The sequence below is a fragment of the Rattus norvegicus genome, chromosome 1 (genome assembly GCF_036323735.1).
Source record: "Rattus norvegicus strain BN/NHsdMcwi chromosome 1, GRCr8, whole genome shotgun sequence".
NCBI lineage: Eukaryota > Metazoa > Chordata > Mammalia > Rodentia > Muridae > Rattus > Rattus norvegicus.
In genome coordinates, this window is record NC_086019.1 from 121,000,102 (window position 1) to 121,027,615 (window position 27,514).

The 27,514-nt window shown below is 36.7% G+C and overlaps 1 long non-coding RNA gene across 1 annotated transcript in view; it reads right to left on the reverse strand.

Moving 5' to 3' along the window:
* Positions 1-27,514, reverse strand: part of LOC134483413 (uncharacterized) — a 723,689-nt gene that overhangs the window by 206,455 nt on the left and 489,720 nt on the right. The window contains exon 41 of the long non-coding RNA XR_010060293.1: positions 23,831-23,927. This is a non-coding gene — a long non-coding RNA (uncharacterized LOC134483413). The remainder of the gene's footprint in view (positions 1-23,830; positions 23,928-27,514) is intronic.

A 27,514-nucleotide genomic window follows, 5' to 3' on the forward strand; every position in this document is an offset into this window, starting at 1 on the left:
TCCTGGTATAATTTCTTGGAAATCTTGTAAAGCACTCCTTGTTTTTATAAGCAGAAACATCACTCAGTCTCTTCTATGCACATTTAATCCTTGGTGATATAAGTACCTGCTGAATATGAGAATAAAAATGTAGAAAGGCTTCTGATTTTAAATGTTCCTACACAATAATTTTCCAGTAAATAAAAATATGACTTAGCAATATCCTTTCTGCAAGTTAAAGAGTACATAGGAAATAAATAAGGAATTAGTAAATGTGTAGCACCTTAGCATTTCTTCTAGGTCCTACCCAACAGTTACCTACATACTGCCAGGTAGGCCTGGCTAGATATAAAAGGGAGTGTTTAGACTCTCTCTATGCCTTTTTTTCTTCCTGGCTTTCTTCTCTCACTCCATTTCTACATCTCCCCTTCCTAGATGTATTCCTGACAAGCCTCCTCCTCCCCTATTTCTCCACCCTCTTCTTTGTCTCTACTGTTTTCCCACCTACACTTCCCATGACCCTAAACAACTCTATTCTACACTAGACCCATCTTATGGCTCTTACCTTGGAGGAATGGATGCCTCTGCATGGGTCTGCTGAGGAATCCCATCACAAAACTGTGTTCCATAAAAATATATCCTTGGATTTATAAAACACAGCATTTGGTGTACTAACTTCGTTTTGCAAACTGGCAGGTTAACATTTCCTGCCACCTCACACACTTTCCAGCCATTTTCTTGATATTCCTTTCTTCCCAAACAGGGGCAAGTTGGAAAGACAACCTCCCACCACTCACAAAAGAAGTCCTCCCACCACTCACACATTAGTCAGGGTAAAAGGCCACTGGTCTCTATTCAGCTCACATCCACCCCCTCTAGTTTCCTTGGCAATAGAGGTATTCATAGCCTACAATATTGGCCTTTCTAGCTGACTCCTCCTCTTAGGACCTCTACCCTTGGGTGAGTTCTATTTCTCTTCCTAAGATGGTTTCTCTCTCACTGATGAAAAATGCTAGGCCTAGGTAAATCATTCTACCTGTGGCACTGGCTCCACAACTCAGGTGTTGGTCACAGCTCAACCCCTAGTTTATCTCCTAATGTCCTGACAATCTACTCTAGTTGATCATTCCATTCTTAATTATTACCTTATCATTGGGTTTCTGGAAGTAATAAGGTTAATAACTCCTATTCTCACTCAAAGATAATGGCTTCATTGCTATTTTTAACCTCTGTACTGGGATGTCTCCTGGTCTTAAAGGCTTCCAAATTTGTTTCCAATACCTGAAAGATAATAACTCTAAATGGCCTCTTAACCGCACATTGAAAAAACTTTTACAACGCTCACCAGCAATGTGAAAAATGGAAGGTTTCTATGTATAGGAGTTTGCCCACCTTCCCTCCCAACCACTTTATTCCTTAATCCAACTACCTTGCTCTCTGCTCCCTGAACCTTTATCTCTCCAGGTCTTGTTTCACTGCTGTTGACAGCTATTTGGTCTAGCAGAAAGTCTTAAATTTCTGCCTCCTTGGAATTTTTTACTTCTTATTTCTTTCCATTCTGATATACCCTAGCTCTAATCCAGCTCTGTTGTGAGAAGGAGGAGCAGAGATGCTCCATGGGCCTGCCTCAGATGTGCCACACCACCATTTAGACTGTACTGCTTAGATCATGCTGCTTGGAACTGCACAGTGGCAGAGGCTGCTTGAAGTGACAGGGAGGAAATCTCCTAACATTAAAAAATAATGACCTGGCCACCAGACAGAACATGTCTATTTGTATCTTTGCATGTTTTCCTCTGCTGATACATAGCCATGCTTCTACAGGAAACTGTCATTCAGCTCAGAGATATAACAAACACCAGTGGAGCTAGAGCTACAGCACCATCTTGGATGAAGGCAACCCATGACTTTTTGCCATCTTTGTTATGTGTTTCTCACATGACATCTCTCATTACGAGAACGGCCTGAATTAAAGATGCCATGGACACTTAACAATAAAGATAAAGGTTTCATACTATTTCTGTCTAGCTGTGGTAAATAATTTTAATACTCATTTAAAGATTTACAACAGTAAATATGATCACTGCCTTAAATATCTGTTTAGCCAATGTTTTTATGCTGTTATTACTCAAAACATTAAGTCATAATCTCTGTGCTTCCTTGATACTAGTCAGAACCAATAATTAAAAACAGACATAGATTGTCTAATTCATATATATTTAACAGATCCTCTCAATCGTGTCAGAAATCTGCTTTTTATAACATGAAATGTTTAAGTTTACTAGGACAGATAGAGACCTCCAAATCCTCACAGATACCTGGCACAAGATATCCAAGATGATGTCAGAACGACAAGTGTCTCTACCTGGATTGCGGTAAAATGGCCACTATGAGAGATGAGGTCATTTTCTTGCCTGCTGCCAGGGCTCACCCTAATCTGTAGACAAACAGAGGACACCCAGAGAATTAAATGTCTCATATTGCCTAGGACAAGGTGAGTCATTGCTACAAAATTCCTTCTCTACTGGAGAGCCTCTCATCTTCCAAGCCTGAAGGGCAGACTACCTTTGCATGAGTTGTGATGGAGAACCCAGGGACCTGGAAAAACTGTTTAGGTAATGATCTACAGACTAACCTATGTCATTTTAATTAATATATTAAATCTATATATTATTCTTCCCAGATTTCTGATTACATTGAAGCTAACTAATGAAAGTGTGACAGCTAAAAATAGACAACTAGTCCCTTACCCCAAGGTAATCCACTAATATATTTGGTCATTAGTCTATTCACTAACTAATTAAGAACATCAGATGTGTTATTAAAATACAAAGGTTTGCCTTGCTCATACACTTCATGGTAAAGGATATACAAGTTCAGATGAACTTACACAGATGAAATCTTCTGCTAATTCCTTACCTAACCTCAGTTTTCAGTTACTAAATATTTCATATTTATTCCCCTTACTATGTCGTTGTTTTATTAGGACTTTAACAGTTTAAAATTTTAATTCTTATCAAGGGAGTTTTGATAAATTACCCTAACCATAGTAAAACATTCCACTATATGACCCAAATTTAATAATCACAAGTTCAAATTTTGTTTCCTTTGATTGTCTTCTAAATATATACTTACACTGTATCTCATGCTATATTTAAACTATCATCTATCAAAGTTACAAATTTAAGTTCCCTTTGGCTGTCTTCTATCTACAGACTTGATGTTTCATACACTAAATTCATGTGATCAACAATCAAATTCACAAGAACATCAAATTTTGATTGACTTTTTAATGCACACCTAAAAATGCTTTTCATTATACTAAATTTATACCTATTCATTCTCCTAGCAAGAAGCCCTTCTTTCTCCTTCTGCTCTCCAAAAGACTTTTGTCTTCCCTAAGCTCAGTTTAAACACTGTTCATGGTATTAACAAGCATCTCTTTTGTAAATTCATACGCTCCAGGAAACACACTCAGATCTACCTCTCATGGACCAAACAGGCTCCATCTGCCAATCAATAGCCAAGTTTCTACCTGTTCCCTATTCCTCTCCTGTTCCCTGTATTTGAGCGTCTCCTCATCTCAACCACCAAGACCTAAGTGTTTCAAATATACACTTAAGAAAAGTTATTTTTCCCCAAACTTACTTAACTTTATTTTCTACCTCGTGTGTGTGTGTGTGTGTGTGTGTGATGTGTGTGTGTGTGTGTGTATGCATGTTAAGTGTGTGTGTGTTTGTACGTTTGTGTGTGGTTGGGACTGTTGGCATACACGAGGGCACGTGTTTCACATTTTGATAAATCCGGGCATTTACTAAAACTCTATATCCAGGACAGCTCCAGGAGAGCAACCCACAGAAGCTCCAGCCTATTCTCACTGAAACAACCACTTTTCTGGGCCTTCACCTTCCTAACTACAAATGGACAGACCCTAAACTGCAAGGAAACTTAGAAAGCTCCTAAGACTTGACCAACATCTCTATCCCAATTTTCTTAGGTTTCCTAGAGACACATCACTCCAAAGTCAGCAAGAAGCAGCTAAAGGTCACATTGAATCTATTGCTGATACACCATCATGTCTTTCTAGTTCCTCATATTTTTTATTAGACAAAAATGGAGGAATTTTAGCACCTTAACGTTCTTTCTTTTAGGCTCCACCAAACAGATATTAGCAAGAGCCAGGTAGGCTTGGCTTGCAATAAATTGGACTTTTGGCCTCTCTTCTCTTTCTCTGACTCCCTTCTACCTCTCTCTGTTCTCCACATGTGTTGGCTGGCCTCATCTCTCTGTCTCTCTTTCTCTCTCTGCCTCTTTCTCTATCTGTTTCTCTCTTTCTGTCTCTTTTTCTCTGTGTGTGTCTCTGTCTCTATCTCTCTGTCTCTCTGTCTCTCTGTCTCTCTGTTTCTCTGTCTCTGTCTCTGTCTCTGTCTCTGTCTCTCTCTCTCTCTGTCTCTCTCTCTCTCTCTCTCTCTCTCTCTCTCTCTCTCCTTCTACTTCTACCTACCTCCCCTTCTTATGCCCAAATAAATTCTCTCCTATAGTAGACCTGTCCTATGTCTGTTCCCTCTGAGGAAGGAATGAATCTGTATGGGCTTGCTGAGGCAAGTCCTCCCACCACACCATACCACAATCCACAAAATATATCCTTGGCTTTACAAACACACCAAACTCTGATTTATATTTGAACAGCATGTACTGTGCATTATAAAATCGTGGAAAGAAAAATATTCAAAAATAAAAAAGTTGTCTCTGACTATATATGGAAATAACTTGCTTCATACCCATGACAGAACTTTCAGAAACTATACCTGTGTGGCTAAATTTGACTGAATGTAACAATAAGCATATACATATGGTAACATATCAATTCATGCCATGCTGAGAGGAGGGGATGACCACCCATAAACAGACTGTGCTACTGCAGGTCACTCCCTCTGAAGGTTCTGCCAAAACTGGAGAAGTTTAAATCTTCTTGAAAACATATGTCTATTGTCTATCATCCTGTACTTTAAAGATACCTATCAAATACTGATTAGTTAAAGGAAAAAGGTAGTAAAACTACAATGCAGCAGTGTTGTTTTTGTCAAAGTTGTCAGAGGATGCCTGGGAGGGAGTACTTAATAAGATAAAGCTGATTTGATATTTTTAAAGGCAATGTTTATATCAATAGCACATTCCAGATGTGAAGTTTCCTGTGTAGACTACACTGGCTTTGAATGCAATCCTTCCTACTTCATGTACCTCTGAGCAGATTAAGATTAAGGCAGTTATATCATGGATTAGTGTACATTACAAATGTTATACAATAGTGACAAAAGTTAAAAATTACATGAGGTTAGAAAACAAGAAAATGCATGTAAGATTTTTTTTCAGCTATCAAGATACTGTGTCAGGGTGGAATTCGGATGCTGAGAACTCATAAAGAAATACCTGTGTTTTTAAACAAATTACAATTTCTATTATAAAAGTAAGAAGTGATTGTTGATATTATTAAAAGCATCCTTCTGTGAGCTTTGGGTTTTAGAATTATTGCTTTGGACACCTAATGCCAACTTGTTAGTGAAAAGACCAATGCTAAGGATCCACGACTTTGTGCTGACCACATGACAGGTTTTGCTTCCTAAATTAAATTAAGATAATCCTGCTCAGTAATGATGGAAGCTTGTCTCTCAGGTGATTCTAAATCTCATCCAGTTGAAAAAGAAAATAACCATCTCAATATTATTTAAGAATAGAATCCTCTATAAGATGTATGCAGTAATCTATACTATGGTAGTCTGTGGATAGATATCATGGCTTTGTAATTTCTGCATTTGATTTCAGTTAGAGAATTGGAAATATTGTCTTACTTATGATATTTGTATAATGAAGGGGACTAAGAGACCAATTCAATGGTTACTTAACATGGGCAGTTAGAAGAAATGTTGCAGTATAGAATTAATAGATCATAAAATTGACCCAAATGATACATGGATGACTATCTGGGAATAAAAAAAATGTGTACCTATTGTTTTTGTTTTTCTTGGGAGAACTCTAATTATGCTCAGTTTTCCATGTCCCCTTTTTTTCATAGCAGAGAATTCTAGTGTACATGGTATAATCTTTTAACTCATGTCTCTTGAGCTCTTCATTGTATCTGAATATTGGAGTCCTCTCTTCTCCCTCCTCACCTTTACATACTTTCTTCTTTTGATCATCCTTTCCTTATTTCTGGAACTTTGACAAAGAGTCTCATTCTGTAGCCTAGGCAAGCCAAAAAATTGTAGTGATCAGTTGGCTTATATCTCCTGAAGGATATGATTACAGATGTGAGCAAATAAACCATGAGAGCTACTTTTTAATTCTTTTCTATTTACACATTACTTATATTCTTTGTCTTTTTATTGGATAGTTTATGTATTTATATTTCAAATATTATTCACTTTCCTGGTTCCCTTCTCTTCCATCGCCAATCCCAATGCTTCTATGGGGATGCTCACCCTCTCCCCAGCCCTCTCACACCTCAAAACCCTGGCATTCCCCTTCACTAGGGAAAATTGCCCTCAGAGGACCAAGGAATCCTTGCTGTCATTGCAAGATAATTCTATCCTCTGCGACATGGGCAGCTAAAATCATGGGTCCCCAAGTTGGTGGTTTAGTCTGTGGAAACTCTGTGTTGTCTTGTTGGTTGTTGTTCTTCCTATGTGGTTTCAAACCCTATCAGCTCCTTCAGTAGTTTCTCTAATGCCTTCAGTGGGGTCCCTGCTTAGTCTGATGGTTAGCCACAAGAATATTAGTTTGTATAGCCAAGGCTCTGGCAGAACCTCTCAGGAGATTTTCATATCAGGCTCCTGTCCACAAGCTTCTCTTGGCCACAGCAGTAGCGACTGGGTTCCATGGATGCATATGGGATGGATCCACAGGTTGGGCAGTATCTGCATGGCCTTTCCCTCATTCCCTGCTCCCTTATTATCATTGTATTCCCTACCATGAGTATTGGGTCCCCCCTTCTAAGAAGGACTGATGCATCCAAATTTTTGTCTTCCTTCATCTTGAGTTTATATGGTATATTAACTGTATCTTGGATATTCTGGAACTTGGGTAAATATCCACTTACCAGTGAGTGCATATCATTTTTGTTCTTTTGTGAGTAGGTTACCATACTCCAGATAACATTTTCTAGTTCCATTCATTTGCTTATGAATTTCATGAAGTTATTGTTTTTAATATCTGAGCAGTATGCCATTGTGCAAATGTAACATGGTTTCTGTATCCATTCCTCTGTTGAGCAACATTGGGTTCTTTCCAGCTTCTGGTATAATAAATAAAGCTGCTAGGAGCATAGTAGAGCATTTGTCTTTATTATATATTGGCGCACCTTTGGGTATTAGCTCTGGAGTGTTATCATTGGAACCATATTTTGAACTGTGTCCAATTTTCTAAGTAATTGCCAGATTGATTTCCAATGTCATTTTAACAGCTTACAGTCACACCAGCAATGGATGAGTTTTTCTCTTTCTCCACACCCTTGCTTGCATTTGCTGTCACCTGAGTTATTGATCTCAGTCATTATGATTGGTATAAGGTGGAATCTCAGCATCATTTTGATTACCATTTCCCTGATAACTAAGGATGTTGAACATTTATATAGGAGCTTCTAAACCACTTGAGATTCCCAAGTTAAGTACTCTTTGTTTAGCTCTCTATCTCATTTTTAAATAGGATTATTTTAAATTATCATTATATTAAATTATTAATTATTATTTTAAATAGGATTATTGAGTCTAATGTCTTGAGTTAATGTATATTTTGAATATTATCCCTGTATTAGATGTCCACTTGCTGAAGAACTTTTCCTAATCTATGGGTTGCAGTTTTATCCAGTTGACAATTCCCTTTGCTTTCTCTCAAGGTCCTATTTATAAATTCTTTATCTTAGAACCTGAGCCATTGTTGTTCTTTTGTTTGAAGTACTTCCTTTTCTTCAAAAAAGAAGAATCAAGCAAAAATACTAAGCAATAAAATGAAACATCAGCACCGTTTATACTTCAATCTATTAATATTTGTGATTCACTTACTATTTTGTGATATCTTTTAAGGCATTCGGAAAAGTTTTCTATCTCGGACTACTACAGAACCTGTACAGCTAGTATTTTAATATAGATAGCTATGGCTATTTCCTCACCATGGTGGCTGCTGATTGTTCTGGTTATCCTATTATTCTTGCATCCCCCAAATATTGGGGTACCTTGCAGCAACTAAATTTTACATTCAACAATAACCTCTTCATGCAGGTCTTCAGGAAATCTATCCATATCACCCCCGCACCCCCGAGTGACAAACCTCAGTGGCTTTCCATGAAGTCTCCATGCCTTCATAAAATGTTACTACCTAAATACTTACTACCTCATCATTTTTTGAACAGTTTCATGCTGACCCCAAACCATCACTTCCCAGAGACATTACCTCTTTGATTTTGGACTCTTCTGTATTACAACTGATTCATTATTAAGAGCAAAATGGCCAGCATTCATTGTCAACAAAGCAAGGGTTTCAAATTAGTGGCTTTACTATTGAAATTTGTGAATTGAAAATTTCTCTAGTACATCCAGGAAACAAAGTCTATCTCATGTGGAAAGGGAATTCTGGAGGATTCAGGCTAAGGGACTGAGTAAGAACTACAATGCATTCCTCTTTATCTCTGCATTTATATTTAATGCAGGGAAAAAGAAATTAGAGATATAGATAGACATAGAGAGATACAGAGAAAGAAGATGAGAGAGAGACAGAGAGAAAGGAGAGACAGGGAGAAAGATTCTAGACAAGATGAGCCTGAAGAAACAGTAGATTCTGAAGATGATAGCGACTAGAGTAATTAGATCAGCTGAGAAGATATTACTAACAAATCAGCCCAAAATAGGCACTGTCATTCAATACTCCAGGTTACCACTTTTCTCTTCCTGGTTTCCAGGTGCCCCTCTGATATAAAGCAGAAAATTACTCTAAGGAAGCAAGGCTGATTAATAGAGATTATGGCAGTCCACAGAGGTGATCAAGAGCTAGAGGGTACAAATATAAAGCACAGGTCAGTGAACCTTATTGTTTCAAATATGCTGGTGAGGATGTACGGAGAAATGTATTCTGATAACAATAAAAACAGCAAACATATTTTTGTTCAAGAAATATGAAATTAACATAATGCTCAAATACAAATCCAATAGCAGGAATTGTTTTTTGCTTGATTGCAAGGAAAGTGAATGGCATACAAGTGATTGAATCAGGGCCATGGCTGAGAAATATTCCCCTGGAATTAGGGAATGTCTATTGTTCAGGATATCTAGTACCTAATATGGCCACAATAAACTCAGTATGAAGGAAGGAGAGGCTGAATTAGTTCATCCAAAGGAATTAAATCACTGGTGTTTGAATCACTCAGTCTTGATGAAAAGATTTGTTCCTAGTTTTATTGTAACATGCTAGGCCAGGTTTAGTTGATATGTCTCAAGGAAACTCGCTTTTTTTTGAAGGTTATTTTGGAGAAGTGTATTTGGATGACAGTGAAGATATGGGAAAGGACTAGATGAAGAGGAAAGAGGATACACTCTACAGGGTATTTAATGAATGAGACAATAATTTTAAAACAAATAATAGAAAATCCTGAAGGTAGAACAACAGAAATTGAATACTGCTAACACTCAAGATCAAGATTTCAAAATTTTGGTTTAAGCCCATATATTTTATAAGTATATATGCAGTGAAAAAGACACCTTAGAAACCGAGTCATGTTTATGCAAGAGAACATAATTATCTTACCAGCTACTAGAAGGAAAAGAGGAGAGGAAAGGACAAATTGGGACAGGATCAGGTGTAGGAGGAGAACAGGATGATTTGCAGAATGTCAGGAAATTGAACAGATGTGTAGAGCAATGGAGGATGGGGATCTGTAGGTAGAAACCAGAAAGTCCGAGATGCCGGAAAAGCAAGAGGTTTCCAGGACTCAAAGGGGACAAGATTATCTAAACTGTCCAACAAAGGGAGGAAGAAACTGCAGAGTCTATATCCAGAGGTTAGGGAAGGACCCAGTTGGGGGATGGGTTCACTCACTCATCTTCAAATTTTAAACCAGATATGCTACTGTCTAGAGGAAATACATGGACAAAGTGTGGAGCAAAGCCTGAAGGAAAGGTCATGCACTATCTGACCCTGCTGGTGATACATTCCATATACAGATATCGAACCCAGACACTATTGCTGATTTCAAGAAGTGCTTGTTGACAGGAACCTGACAGAGATGTCTCCTGAGAGGTTCTGCCAGAGACTGACAAATACAGAGGCATATGCCTCCGCCCAACCATTGAATGAGCAATGGGACTCCAATTGAGGAGTTAGGGAAAGTACTGAAGTAGGTGAAGAAGCTTGCAACCCCCTAGGAAGAACAGAAATCTCAACCAACCTGAGGCCTCCCCCAGAACTCCCAGGGACTATACCACCAACCAAAGTTATGCACTGAGGGACTCATGGCTCCAGCCACATATTGAGTAGAGGGTGGCTTTATCTGGCATCAATGGGAGGAGAGACACTTGGACCTGTGAAGGCTAGATGCCCTAGTGTAGGGGAATGCCAGGACAGAGAGGTAGAAGTGGGTGAGTCAATGGAAGAACACCCTCATAGAAGCAGGGGTACAGGAAATGGAATAGGGTTTTGCAGAGGGGAAACCTAGAAATGAGTTAACGTTTGAAATCGAAATAAATAAAATATCCAAAAATGAATGAGTAAAAATAAGAAATTTACATAAGATGTTCAACATCGACAAGGAAATTAAATAGAAAATTTTCTGTGCTGGGATACATATTGAAGACGTTAATAAGCAATAAGCCCATGAGGAGCAATTAAAGATTTGTATATTTAAAGAGGAAAAGCTTTATCCTACATTCAAAACAAAAGAAATTTCAAGATGAATGGGCTGCTTTCATGTTGACTTATCAGCACTTTCTGCATTCAGTAGGAAATAGGACAACTGCCTTCTTGTCAGAAAGACCCACAACACAGTGAGAAAGACCTAATTAGTGAGTGGTAATGAGAACTAGTATGTGTGCTGGGACAATCTAAAAGTGTTAATGGTTATCATTAAAGGACTTATCTTCAATTACTCTTGCCAGAAATACTGCCCCATCCTTGTTGGCTGTGTGTTGCCACTTTCATATCTTCAAGACTTCACCTAATAAAGTCCTTTTAGTTCTATAAAAGGTAGTGTAACTGATATGAAGAATATTTGCAAGAGTACACCATACAAAAAGAAGAATAAATATTGAACACATAATAATGGTAAACTAATTAATTAAACTTTTAAATGTTTACTATGTATGTACTCATGGCAAAATATTTCTCTTCTTCCATTATTTCTCTCAGGCAGCCTCAGATGATTTTCATTGATCTTTAACAAATGTGATGTCTTGTGTATAATGTGATGTGAAAACAGGGTACTGTGTCATTCTTTCTACGTCTCTGAAGAAGAGTGTACATTAGATGTCCCTAGTAGAAATTAAAGCATAGGTTTCAACTTTGAGATCATACTTTAAATCCTTTTAAAAAAACCAGTTATATTGTATCCTTGGGTACCTCTGTGTTCTGACAGGCCCAAAGTTGGATCCAGCTCAAGGGGAGGCCCCAAGACCATACAAAATTACTGAGGCATTGGGGCATTCAGAAAAATGGACCAATCATGACTGCCCTTCATTAGACCCGACAAGCAGCTGAAAGAGTCAGATACTGATATGTGCACCCAACCAATGAAGCATTACCTCTCTGATTGAATTAAGGAAAGCTGGAGGAAGCTGAGGGGGAGAGCAACCCTGTAGGAGGACCAGTGGTCTTAGATAACCTGGACCCCTGTGATCTCTCAAACACTGGATCACTACCCAGGCTGCATATACCGGCTGAGATGAGGCCTCCAACACATATAGAGCGGGGGACTCCTGTGTCTGGGTTCAGTCAGAGAAGGTGCACCTAATCCTCCTGAGACTAGAGGCCCCAGGAAGTTTAGAGTTCTGGTGGGTTGGGTAGGGTTGGGACATCCTCTTGAAAAGTGGAGGAAGGGGAGGGAGGAAATATGGGATGTGGAACTCTCAGGGGCGTGTGTGGACAAGGAAGGGAATATAACCTGGAATGTAAAAAACAAAACAACAACAACAACAAAAACCTGAAACTTTTATAGAGTTTCCATCTTCTTTTGTTGAAAGCTAGATGGATTTGTGAGCACAGATGTAAAAACTCCTTCAGTCATACCTTGGCTTGAGATTTTTAAGGGCAAATGTAATATTTTCTAAGATCTATGAGTACCAAAGGGACTTTCTTCCATGAGAATACATTTTTTTTATTAACTTGAGTATTTCTTATATACATTTCGAATGTTATTCCCTTTCCCGGTTTCCGGGCAAACATCCCCCTCCCCCCTCCCCTTCCTTATGGGTGTTCCCCTCCCAACCCTCCCCCCATTGCCGCCATCCCCCCATAGACTAGTTCACTGGGGGTTCAGTCTTAGCAGCACCCATGGCTGAATTAACTATTATCATATTTTTATTTTCTTTTCCCAATTAAATGTCTGCTTCATATTTTCATATCCCTACCCATGAACTAAATGTTTCTTAAATTAATTAACATATTTGTATTCATATCTGGATGGCTTTTTTAAACTGATGAAACAACAAAATTGTGTGCGTGTTTGTGTGTGTTTGTGTGTGTGTGTGTGTGTGTCTATGTGTTGAAATAGATTAATATACTCACTTAAAGTATGTTTCAATGGTTTAGTGTACTCTATTTGCTATGGTTTATCTCTGAATACTAATCTTTCCATTGTCTTCTGTATCCAAATTTCCATGCCTTTTACTTACTTATCCTTTTGGTATACAAAGACAATTTTTTTCCTCTAATCACCCGTAATTAATCATTCAAATGCTGTTTTGATTTAAGGAAAAGTTCACCATCCTTACTAATCACAAATATGCACCTTGTAATCATGTTGAAATTTTATTTTTCATTAATCGGGATCGTGAAGAGCACACATGCTAACTAGGATGATGAGTAATAAGAAATCTCACCCACTGCTGGTGAAAAAAACACACTTTTACTGCCACATTGGAAATCAGTTTGTTTTCCTGGGAATGATTTACCTCAAGTTCCATGTGTACCATTCTTGATTATAAATTGATGGGATTCCATATCATATTATAGACATACTTACTAGTTCCTATTCATTGCGGCTATAGTCATATTAGTTATAAATAGGAAATAGACTACCTTTCCATAGTGGAGAAATTGATAAAATATATGGTATGTTACAAAATGAAATATTACTAGGCTATTAAAAATGAAGTAATGGATCTCATAGTTAAATGGACGGAACAACCACAACAACAAACATCATTGTGAGTTATCCAGAACCTTAAAGACAAAAACAGTCTGTATAGTTTATATTTGGATCTTTTACGACTTGACAAGAGCATACAAGAATTAGGATGGAGGGAAGGATTTTGTGACAATTGAGAAATAATATGAATAATTGTGGTGATAATTTGGAATGACATTGGAATGCAGCAATTAAATGGAGATTGGGGAATGAAGATGATAGTGTGAAATACTAAGGGGGAAAGCTAAAACTTTGAGTCAGATCAGTTAATATATAACATAAATAAAAAGTCTAAAGGAAATAAAAAATAATGGGAGAGAATGACCAAATTAAACATCTCTTCCCACCAAATGAAATCTCCAACCCCACGTATCAGCTCTATCTACTATATTTTTTGGCCAATGTCTCCTCATTGTAATACTCCAATCACTTCAAGCTATTGCCTAAGCTACTGAATGCTCTATACAACTCATGATAGCTCTACTGTTGAAGACAACACCTACATTTTTTGAACATAGAGAAGACAAACAGGTGCCTAACTAAAACCTTTACCTCCTGAATAGTGTTGCTGGTTCTGAAATGTGTTTGGCATGGTTACTGAGGGAAAACTTAAACACCAACCCACCTCTATACTACTTGACCTACCACAGTCAGCTGCCTACAGGATACACTGCTGCAATAGTGGCACCATTAAGGGAGTAAGCAATACTATGTGACTGGATTTGAGACATACACAATGAGACAGAACACATTTCTACCATTGTTCTCATGACAAAACACTGGAGTTTAAGGATTAAAGCAGGTATTATTGTCTGCTATAGAAATGTAGGTACAAAATGATTCCTAATAACATTCTTTTATGCCCATATATCAATATACTGCTCTCCTATTAACACAAAAGCTAGCATATACAATAGATGGAGCCAGTTATAGAGAACCATATCTCCACAATATGCAGAGCAAATGACCTTGGATCATACTATCATAAATGAGTCATTGCCATCTAATCTTTTCCTTCATAGCTCAGGAAAGTTTTGTAGAAGGCATGGAAGAAATATTGTAAAGCACAGTGGTGCTGGGAGGAATGAAAGCAAGTTAATAATGTCCAGATACAACAGGACTGATACACATATTGACTCATATAAATCAGGAAGCCATGCCTAGGTTCTGCACAGGTTTGCAGGTCAAAATTATTTTGATAGCTGAGTAATATTCCATTTTGCAGATGTACCACATTTTCTGTATCCATTCCTCTGTTGAAAAGCATCTGGGTTCTTTCCAGCTTCTGACTATTATAAATAAGGCTGCTATGAACATACTGGAGCACGAACTGAATAATATCATCCTGTGTGAGGTAACCCAATCACAGAAAAACACACATGGTATGCACTCATTGATAAGTGGCTATTAGCTCAAATGCTCGAATTACCCTAGATGCACAGAACACATGTAACTCAAGACGGATGATCAAAATGTGAACGCTTCACTCCTTCTTTAAAAGGGGAAAAAGAATACCCTCGGCAGGGAATAGGGAGGCAAAGATTATAACAAAGGCAGGAGGAACAACCATTCAGAGCCTGCCCCACATCTGGCCCATACATATACAGCCACCCAATTAGACAAGATGGATGAAGCAAAGAAGTGCAGTCTGATAGGAACCGGATGTAGATCTCTCCTGAGAGACACACCAATTCATAGGTGAATGCCAGCAGCAAACCACTGAACTGAGAATGGGACCCCCGTTGAAGGAATCAGAGAAAGGACTCGAAGAGCTTGAAGGGGCTCGAGACCCCATATGAGCAACAACGCCAACCAACCAGAGCTCCCAGGGACTAAGCCACTACCCAAAGACGATACATGGACTGAACCTGGGCTCCAACCTCATAGGTAGCAATGAATATCTTAGTAAGATCACCAGTGGAAGGGGAAGCCCTTGGTCCTGCTAAGACTGAACCCCCAGTGAGTGTGATTGTTGGGGAGAAACCAGGAAAGGGAATAACATTCGAAATGTAAATAAGAAATACTCAAGTTAATAAAGAAAAAAAGGGAAAAAAGATTTAAAAAATTATTTGGCATCCAACCACTAATAGCTGGAACTGAATATGATCTACCTCATTAAGAAGCTCTCTCCAGTTGACAAATTTTCTGATATCAAAAACTGCTTTGTTCCAGTACAGTTTCATGGAAGTAGAATCCACACTGAGTCAGGTGCTTCATTCTACCTTACATAAATAAAAGGTAATTTGGATTCATAATATATTACATTTTTAACCATGCTGGTAATTTCTCATACATTATTATTCCCAAATTAATATTTTCTTCGGTTTTTCTATGTAAGCATGTATCTCTGTGTGTCTATGTGCTTCTTGTGTTTTATCCTTTCTGATACCTTTGGTTTTTTGTTCTGTATCAGTCGGGATTTTTTTTCTTTTCATATTTTCTAAGGGGTGGAATGAGATCATGACGATTAGGTTGTTGTGAAAATAGAAAAAAATCAGGGAGGGCAAAATAAGGAAGGATTAGAATATGTTGTTTGAAAAAGTCAATTTTCCAAAATTAGTATTTCAAACACTGATACAGATTACATATTCATTCATCTTCATGTATTAACATTTAATTAAGTAATTCTTCAGAGGCCACATTTCTCTTGGTCCAAAGAAAACTTGTCCAAGTCAAACCTCTACTTCTGCTCTGATGCTTTCCTAGATGGAACTCGGTTTTAAATGGAGTTCATTTTACATACTCTGTCCAGTCACTGGTGAGTTAATACTATTTTTTCACTGAAACAGTGAAGTTTCATCCCTGGAACTGCCACATAGTGGGCATTCATCCTAGATTGAACAACATGTCTATGTCTCAATGGTTTTAAAAGAAAAAATACCATTTGAGTTGATTTGTATTGTTCTTTTGTTCAAACATATAATATTAAGTTACTGCAAAATATTTTACTCTACTTATGTCTGAGATAAAGTTGTTATTTGTTCATTTATTTCATCATTTAACCTCACTTTTTTTGGTGATTTTTAATACATACTCCCAAACTGCAGCCTAGGGTTCCTTCTAAGTAGTGTAATCCAAAGTGTCCTCAGACAGGTACTTCAAGTTCATCTCTCTCAGTGTGGAATTGCAGGTTATAGCATGGTACCTTCTATCTCCTTTTTTTATTCAAAAATTTCATTCCCCAAAAGAAAGGAAATAATGAAATTAACAGGTAAATGAATGGAACTAGGACACATCATACAGAATGAATTAGCTCAGACCAACAAAACAAATATGTAATCTATTTGTTTATGTGTGGACATTAGCTGTTAAGTCAATGATTACCAATGTGCAATCTACAGAATCATAGAAATTGTGTTTAGAGTGAGGGACTAAGAATAATAGATAGGTCTCCTTAGGAGGGATAGAATAAATCGATATGCATCATAGGGTGGCTTGAAAATGGAGGGAACAAGTATGATAATTATTGAAGACATGAGTATAGCAAGGAAAATGGAGATAAGTAACATTAAGAGACATGGTTACTGTGTGAACAAACAGTAAGCCCTTTATGAATACATGCATATGAATGCAATTTAAATGATTTCTTTGAACACTATGCTCTGAAATTAGAGGTATTAGTTGCTAACAATAGGTTAAGTAGCAAGGCCATGGCTTGTGCATATACTTATTAGCAAGATGATCCTGAAGGCATGAATAATAAAAAGTCACATGCACACAACTGCTACTGTATATGGGACAAGAAAATTAAAAAGGATAAGGAACGAATGTGGAGTGGCACTTTGAGGTATTGAACTTCAATAATTGACTGAATAATGTTGATAGATTCCAATTCAACATAGATCTGTCTATCTATCTATCTACCTACTTACCTACATATATACCTATTTATTTATATTTTATTATTATGGATATAATAAAAATATGGCATCAACAAAACTTCATGCATGTATTTCTGCATTTTGTTTCTGTGTGTGTATGTGTGTTTGTGTTTGTGTGTTTGTGTGTGTGTGTGTGTGTGTGTGTGTGTGTGTGTGAATTCCTTAGTGTGGTTTGATCTTATTCACATTTCCTTCCATTTCTTCCAGATGAAATCCTTCCCTGCTCATCTAGTTTTGTATCTTTTTCAGAAACAATTTATACTGCAGTATATATAGCTGTGAATCCACCAACTTGTTACATTAACAGGCCTGGAAAAATTAGCTACTGATGCAATAGTGGTATGAGTGACATAAAAATAACCAGCCTACATTCTTGTTGGATTTAAGGCATGTTCCCCAAATTGAAATGTATAAATTGTCCTGTTATTTGAATCAAAAACCTGTAGCCAAACATAATATAGGCCTGAAGTGAACGCAAATGTTATTACTCTGAGAAAGAACGTAGTATTAATCTAAGTCCTAATGACTTATCCTTAGACCCATAACTTACTGTAATTTTCAACCCTCTTGAGAGAAGATTCTTCTGCTAGAACATCATGCCTAACATAAATATCAATAGCTGTTCAAGATGCATGGAGTAAGAGAATGCTTAATTCCAGTCACGAAGTAAAATGTCTATATCATGTTTCTCTCCCAGGGTTCATGCTTCATTGTGGAAGAAAGGCTTGTCGAGTTATAAGTATTATAGACAGTATAGAACTAAAGTCAGCTTTCTTAAATGTTGTGACTACTGCTGACTACTACACACTGACTTCAGTGTAAGATACTCAGAGATTTATTCTCTCTCTCTCTCTCTCTCTCTCTCTCTCTGTGTGTGTGTGTGTATGTGTGTGTGTGTGTGTGTGTGTGTGTGTGTGTGTGTGTGTGTGCGTGCACCATGACCACATGTAAATGTCACAGAAAAATTTGGAGAGTCAGTTCACTACATGTGCATGTGTACGTATTCTAGGGAGCAAAGTCAAATCGTCAGGCTTAAACAGCAATCACCTTTGTCTGAATTGCCAGGGTGGCAGGATGCCTAGGCAGTCCCCACCTGCTTAGAAAGGGGAGAGGAAGAATAGGGGAAAGTTTGTGGGAGGGGTGGTGATTTGGGAGGGGGACAATGAGCATAATGTAAAGGGAAGAATTAAAATATAAAATTAAGTTTTAAAAAGTTAAAAATGATTTTCATATATATATATGTATATATATATATATATATATATGTTCTTGTAATAAATATACATGTCAGGAAACTGATAATATCATGGGTCTGTATTTCATTGGAGGGGAGTTTTTAAAAAACCATGGTATAAATATGAAGGGAAACTAGTGACAGACTAAGTGTCTTCAATAAGGCTTTTACTTCTGTGAACAGAAACCATGAGCAATGCAACTCTTATAAAGATCACATTGAATTCTGAACCGACTTATAGGTTCGAAGGTTCAGTCTATTATCTTCAAGGTAGAAGCATAGCAGTTTTAAGGCAGACATGGGGCTGTAAGAGTTGAGAGTTACACTTATATTATGAAGGCAGCAAGCAGAAGATTGGATCCCAGATAGCTATGATGTGGTTATTAAAGACCACACATACAGGGACACACCTACTCCAACAAAACTACATCTCCAAATAGTGCCACTAGCTGGGCCAACCATATACAAACCACTGAATTACATGGTGATGGTAGTAGAAGCTGAGATGTGAGGAGTGAATGTGAGGAAGGATAAATATCCCTAAAGTCGTTTTGAGAAAGGCATATGGAAACAAGCTTCTGCAAGAGGGGCTTCTCTACACACACACACACACACACACACACAATATATATATATATATATATATATATATATATATATATATATATATATATATATATATAAACTTTTTTCAAATAAGGTTAACTAGTAATAAGACAATGGTTTCTCCAGAGGACACTATAGCCAGGCAAGTACATTTTCCAGTGCCAGATTGGGATGTCTACTTTGAATTTACTTTCCAGAAAATTCGCATACAGTCCATCCCATTACAAACCTTCTTGGTTACCATACAGAATTTGAGAGTAAGACCCTATTGCTGAGGTCAACACATGGTTAAGTCAAAGAACAGAGTGAATGTATCGAGCATTGACCAATAAGCTTGCTTCTACTGTGTACCTTAGTGGATAGCTTTCATAGTACCAGACTAAATGAAGCAGGCTACTGCAGAAGAAGTATAATCACCACTTTGTCAAGCTTGGAAATACTTTCTGACAATGAATACTTCTGATACAGTGATAAACTGCCTATCATGAGAATTACCAACATTTTAGTTGGATTTGAGTCCCAAAAGGAAACATATAATTGGCACAGTTTTCTGTAGTAGGATCCTGCAACTAAACAGGGCCTTCATACTACTTGCACAGTGACCACTATTACCATGCTAAGTCTTACTGATTTAAATCAATCCATAAGTCATAATCATACCAATAAATTTGTGTACCATGAAAATATTCAAAGAATAGAAAATCTTGCATACCCTTGCATAAAATGTATAGGTATATTTTATTGTTTAAATGGGAAGGCAGGGATTCTTGTTTATATTATATAAGTTAATATATGCAATTTTCAGTTTTAGCACATATTTCTGTGTAAAACTATGTGGCATGGAAATAATCATATACAAAATAGTTGATACATTCCATAAACCTTTTGGATGGTGCTGTCCATGGATTCATGGTTATTAAATAATTAAAATACTGCATAACGAAGAAAGTACCATCATGATATACATTAATGCTTCTGTGACCTTGCATGAAGGAAGGATACCAGTAAAGGCAAAGTGAGTAATGTATCATGATTCCAAATTGCTTCCACCAATACACTATATAAATTTTATGATTTTTCCTTTAACCATATGTGGGTCTTACTTGAAATAAGAGAGCTCAAATTTTTGAAATGCATAAAATAATATAGAAAACAATATTGAAATTAATCATTTTTTGGGCTCCGGTTTCTTTTTAAAAACTCTAAAATAGGAAAATGATGAACTTAGGTGTTATATAAATTTCTGTTTAATCAATGAGTTACTTTCTTGCGAGAGAGCAGTCTTAGGATTAAGTACTTAAAATTTGAACTTTATAAACAATGCTTTAATCATCCACTTGTGATATATGGGTGATTTTGGAAGCAGGTTTATAGTATGGAGAATCATTTCTCTGAGGAAAATAAAACTGTGAGAGAACTAAGGTTGAAAAAGTAAGAGGACTACTTCTAAAAGCAGTCCTGTAGCTAAATAAAAATTAAATTTCAGACAATATCTATGAGCTTGTGAGAGAATATTTGTAATACTTATTTCATCCTCATGTGTTTTCTAAAAATGTTAAATCTATTATTTTATAGTTGGCTATTGAGACCACTGGAAACTTTGGCTTTGAATGCTCTATAGGTCTTGAAAAAAATATATACAAGAATTCTTGGTGAAAATTTGTGACTGAAAAGGATGATTCATTAGAACCCCAGGGATGGACAGAAGTTGGAAGACTTCTGATCACAAACGTATTATTTATTATTAGTTGACAATATTTATTTCCTTAACTACCCTCTCTGATTTTGCAACCAAAATATTTTAGGAGTGTTCTGAAACAAGAATTTCTTAGTTCAGTTCATATATGAAGTCAAAGAAAGAAGTTCTACACTGGGACGTGGTGATTTGCCAGGCAATGGGAAAACTATATTTTACCTATGTCTTTACATATATATGATATTTAGTTCCATTTTTTGGGGGAGAAATTGTTGTTTTGCTATCAAAAAATAACATTTGAGTAGTAAGTATGACTAGGGAAATATAAAAATCCAAGGACTGAAAGTGACTAACGATTTAGTACAATTTAACAAAAAATATATTACACGGAATGAAGGTAACATACAAAAAGTGAAAATCATTACTACTAGGCTGCAAAAATTCAGAATTGTGGTATAAGATATATGATATATATATATGATGTCAAGAAGAACTTGCTCACAGGGGCCTGGTATGGCTGTTCCCTGAGCGATTCTATCAGGACCTAACCAAAATAGATGCAGATAGCGTCAATCATCAGACTGAGTCTTAGAGACACCAATGGAAAACAAATATATTTGTTTGTAAGAGAGGAAATAAATACTTCAGGAACAGGATTAATTTTATTCTAGAAAAAAAAACATAACCTATCAAAGATTAATAGAAAATTGCAGACAAAAATCTTTAATATGGTAAGACAAGTTGAACTGATCATTTTTAATTGTTTAATAGTGTGTTAGAGGTTGAAGCATTTTTAGTGTAATCATCCTAGAAGGAGGCTTCAGTGGTTGCTTTAACAAGGAACTGATTTGTACAATATGCGGATGTGAAAAAAAACTTTTAAGAATAAACTATCGTCATGGGTAGTTTTGAGGCATACATGCATTCAGAGGTAAACAGGACCCACCATTTGTGCTGAATGTTTTATATCATACAGTACATTTCCACATAGTACAGACCCAGTGTTCTGGCCTTACTGAAAACAAGTATATTTCTTGGCAGTGAGCTGAGAGTACTAATGGATATAAGTGTGGGAAGAATCTGGATCTAGGGCTGTCAAGAGCACTGCTACCTCCTTGGATTCTGAGGAAAATGACATGGTCATTCTTACATTGAAAGAATTTTTCAAGTAACTTGTCATTAATTTTTTTAATTCATCATTCTATTCATTTACACTTCAAATGATATCCCTTTTATCTGTTATCTCTCCACAACGCCCCATCCCATTCCTTCTCTCCACATTCCCTTTGCCTCTATGAACGTGCCTCTCTACCCATTCATCTACTCCTGCCTCATCACTCTAGCATCATCCTAGGTGTAGTCTTAGGAATCCAGAGAACCAAGGGCCTTTCCTCCTGTTGATATTAGATAAGGCCATCCTCTGCTACACAAGAATCAATAGCCACGTGGATCTCCAGGTATACTCTTTGGTTGGTGGTTTACTCTGGTAGCTCTGGCTGGTCTGTTTATATCATATTGTTCTTTCAATGGGGTTGCAATTGCCTTCAGGTCCTTCAGTCCTTCCCCTAGCTATCCCATTGGGGTCTCCAAGGCTCAGTCTGATGATTGGCTATATCTTCATCTATTTGGTTAGGTGGTGATAGAACCACTCAGGGAACAGCCATACCAGGCTCCTGTCAGCAAGTGCTTCTTGAAATCAGCAGAAGGGTTGGGGTTTGGTGTCTGCAGAAGGAACAGATTCCTTGATAGGGCAGTCTCTGAATGGCCTTGCCTTCAGGTTCTATTCCAATTTTGGGGCCCGTCTTTCCTTTTGTCAGGAACAATTCCAGATTAAAATTTTTGAGATTGGTGGGTGGCCCCATCCCTCAACTAGTGGTGGTGCCTATCTACTGCAGGTGGTATCTAGAGGTTCTATCTCCCTTTTTGGGGGTACTTTTGCTAAAGACATCCCTGTTTGGTCCTAGGAGCCTCTTGTTTCCCTGGCGACCGGGAATTTTTAGGAGATACCACCAGTTCTGCAGTCCCCACTGCTAATTATTTCTATTCAGTTTCCTGATTTTCTGTATTTTTCTTCTATTGCTTCCAATACCTGATCTTGTCCTGTCTTTTCCCCTCTCCCTCCTCTCTTCCTTCCAGGTCCCTCCCTTCCTCTATCTCCTGTGATTATTTTGTTCTCCCTTCTATGTAGGATTTATGCATCCACATTTTGGTCTTCTGTCTTCTTAACCCAGATATCACTCAACACTGTGTCCACACACAATTGAATGAATAATGAAAATATGGTACATTAACTCCATGAAATGTAACTCACTTCTTGAAATAATAAAATCATGGAACTCTTACTTAAGTGAATAGAACTAGGAAAAAGTCATCCTGAGTGAGAAAAATCATCCTGAGTGAGGTACTCAGAACCCCAAAGAAAAATTTAGGATGTTATCACTTAAAATTGCTTCTTAGGTTTTGTTATTTTTGTCTTTTTTTTTTTTTTTCAGATTTGAGGACGGAACCCAGGGCCTTGCCTAGCAAGTGCTCTACCACTGAGCTAAATCCACAACCCCTAGGTTTTAATCCTTACTAATGCTTGTAAGAATCCTTAAATCCTCAGTGGTAAGATATAGAGTGAGGAACTAGAAATTATAGAAGGTTTTCCTGAATAACTAAAAGCATAATTAAATCTGGAGACATGTGGTGTAATGTGGTAGTTGAATGGGAATATTAAATGCAGAAGTGGAGGAAAGTGGGGTAAGGGACACCAGAATCTGTGGACTATCTGAAGAATGTTATAGAAAAGTATTACAGTAGAGGCTCCTTAATATATAATATGTTAATGCTATATTCTTAAAACACATCATATAATAATGGGGATAGTACAACCTAACTGCCATCTCTCACAAACAAAATACCCTCCACTGCCATGTATGTGTTACATCTATTTGGGTTTTGATGACTGAGATCACACAGAAACTCCCAAACAACTTACATTCCTATCCACATCATTGGTTGGTTTACAAAAACAGATGGCAAAACCATATTGATGGAACAACACTTACCTATCTCATTGAACATGAAGAAATTAAGTTGGTGACTAACTGGAGTATTCACCCCTTCCATATAGTGTTCATGGATTGGAAAATTTATTCATACTTCCTGAGGAGAAAAGGAAAGGTGAACATAGCTGAAATCTTTCAATTTACAATGGTGGACTGGCGACAGTGTACACGAGTGGAATAGTTGTACAAATGTGATGAGAGTAACAATTACATGAAAGGATTTAATGCCCAGTCCATGAGACACATTCCTGACATACCTCATATGTCCAAGAAAAGAGAAATAATAGATTGTGGACCAAGGGGCATATGAAACACCATTTTTTCTGCAAAAGCAATATACCAATTTAAAGAATCCTAAAGATATTCTGTTCTTCCCTTCAATAAGTATATTACTCAGCCATGATCACAGAAGCTGCAATCCATTGTTGGTGGAAACAAAGGCAGAGACACATATCTGAACACTGTGTAGAGATTAAGAGAAATGTGTTAACTCAGTTGTAAATGCAAATTCTCTATTAATACTTTCCCTTCACCTCTCATGAATCTTTTTCTTGGGAGAAAACTGAGAGCACCTGGTAATGGAAAGAATGTAACAAAGAACCAATGTCTTTCAGATGTAACAGACGTGACTAACTCACATATGATCTCACATAGAACATGACAGCATGATATGGTTTCATAGAGTAAAGTGAATTGACTCCCACTACTGAGGGAAATAAATAAACATGATCTGCAATCTCTAACCATGAAGCTATTTCCAATATAGAAAGGTTCCTAAAGGAGAAATTAATTTAATATTGTGGAGTCTAATTGATTATAGAAATCGCACTTATGGAAGGATTTATTCAAAGCAGTAGACAGGCAAATCATATGAACTCAAATGTATTTTGACAATAATTTTATGAATCCTAATGCTGTACCTCTCAACATAAAAAAGCAGATATAATTGAACAAAAGAGAAAATGGGAAAGAGCCTCAGTGCGCTCCAGGAGATTTCATGATAAGGTCATGAGGTATACACACAATAAACATTCTTTGCTAGACACAGAGGATTCATCCTTGTGCTACTCAGGTATGTTTCCCTGGTGGTTATCTTTCATAATGCTCTAAAACACTATTCAGGCTCCATTAAGAAAAAAATAATGGCTTTCTTATCCATTAATATTCCTTATATGCTACAATAATGAATGGCCAGGTAAAATGCATTAACATCGCAAATGTACAAAGAATTTTGTGCTTAACCAACCACATTATTAATTAGAAGTGAGGCCAGTTCTACAGAACAGAATTTATGAATGATAGTACAATCATGATCAATAAACTCAGCTAGGGATTTTAAAGACCCTAGGAGAGAACACACTGACATTGTTTTTCTAAATCTCCATTTTGTCAAATTCCTTTTTAAATATTTCTGCTATGTCCTTTGGTATGTGTTGCTGATTATTTCCATAGATAACACTTTTATTACTAATGTTTTGTTAGCACAATGATACATATTTACATAAAGGACTGTGATTAAGCAACAGTCAGTACTCAGACATAGTTGGGGATTCTAAAAGTCCCCAGATGGGTAAAAGCTAGAGGACTGGAACAAATGCTATGGGATGTCTCTATAAATGGCATGGCTGTTGGAAACATTGCCTCCTAAAGTTAGGGTTACATGTGTGCCCCTCAAAAGACTGAGCAAATATTCAAGAAAGGAAGAAGGAGGGCTTCTCAATATTCCAACCCTATATGCACACATCCTTACTGACATAAATGGCTACCAGAGTAGCAAGTTTCCTGTTTCCTTAGAAATGTGGTCACTGGTAAGGATAAACAGAACATATTTCAGAGAAATAAAACAACATACAACAAAATCAGAGGGAGCATCCTGCTAAATGGTGATAAACTCAAAACATTTTTATTAAAATCAGGAAAAAGAGAAGGAAGTTTATTCTCCCTGTCTTATTCAGCATAGTATTAGGAGATTCCTTTGAATATGATATGATTTTATGCATAAAAGTTCCTAAATGTGGCATCATGAACCTGACAATTCTGATAATTACATTCAGCCATGTAGCAGTATAAAAAATTATGAAAATTCATGTCCTGAAATAACAAATACATTGTTTAACAAGCTATAGAAACAATATCATTTATAAAACATTATGTATCATATTGTGATATAATATATGTCATATACCATGTTATATAAAATATTACATATATTACATATGTCTATATTTGATTACCAACAATGTTCATCACACATATTAAAAAATAGTGTTGTAAAATTAGATAGAGACAAAAAAAATTCCCTGTAAAATAAACTTGAATAATGAACAAAGTTCAGGTGGTATCTGCATGGCAGATTTCAAATTATTCTATAACATATCTGAAGTAACAAAAGTGTAATGAATGTTGCCACTCTGTTATTTCTGTATTAATTAACACCTCTTTAGAAGCAAGAACCTTAGCCAACCCTCAGACTGCTGTTGACTTGGATCAACATAGTCTTGAATTTAAGATTTTTTTTAAATCTTAAACACAAACAACATTTTGAAATAAAAAACAAAATACAATGAGTAAAAGAATAGGATAAGCCTCTGAGGAAATCTGTGTCTCAAACCTATTATTAGTCTGCACTGTTTCCTCTGTACACATCTGAGAGCATTTAATTTAGTGTTTTTAAGGCATACTTGAGTGTGTTAACAATTGGGTCTCTGATTCTTGTGTCTGCTCATTTTCCTTCTGTTGGATTGCCTTGTCCACCTTCAATATGTTCTTACTATATCTTATTATATTTCATTTTATTTATGTTTGTTGTTATCCCTTGAGTGTTCTTTTCCTCATGAGAGACAGAAAGGGAAGTGATCTGGAAGGGAGGGGAGGTGTTTAGAAACTGGGAAGGGTTAAAAAAGGAAAAATGTAATAATGATATAAATAAAGTAAATAAGAATGGAAATGAAAAACTGGACAAAAATCAATTTTCAATTAAAATAAAAATATTATTATATTATAATATATTATAAAGAAAAAATATGATTCCAAAAAAGACCAGAAATAATTCAAACAGAAACAAAAGCAACAACACACCCTTGTGGATTTATCCGATGGAGGATGGCCAACCTCCCCAACAAACAAACCACCCAAAAAAACCCAAAACCAAATCTGCATTCTATTTTGCATATCTTATAAAATTCATTCATATCAGAGGATGAAAGCAAAGTATAGACTACATGTCCAAAGAAAGTTGTTTCCAATACACCAGTTTATTGTTGAATCTGGGCAAAATTAAAAAGACACTAAAGCATTGTCATAACATTGAAATTGGATCACCTTATGTGATCACAGAAGAAAATGGTTTATCATTCTGTACTACTCTATGCATTGTATGTCATGTGAGTATGTTTGTAAGTGTTTTTGTGCATGTATATTAATATATATATATATATATATATACATATGTATATGTTTCCATATGCCTGCCGTTCACACACCCAACTTCACTCTTCCCACTACTCTTTCTTACAGTCATTCTGAAACACTTATCCTTTATTGGAACTATCATAACATCAAAACTCATTCTTACCTGATACCTCTAACTATTCAGAAACTGGAGGTGCAAACCACGTGATCTATTGTGTGCTTTCCCTCTGATGATGTTCTGTATGTTAACTCTCAAGTGTTTTTTATTCCTTC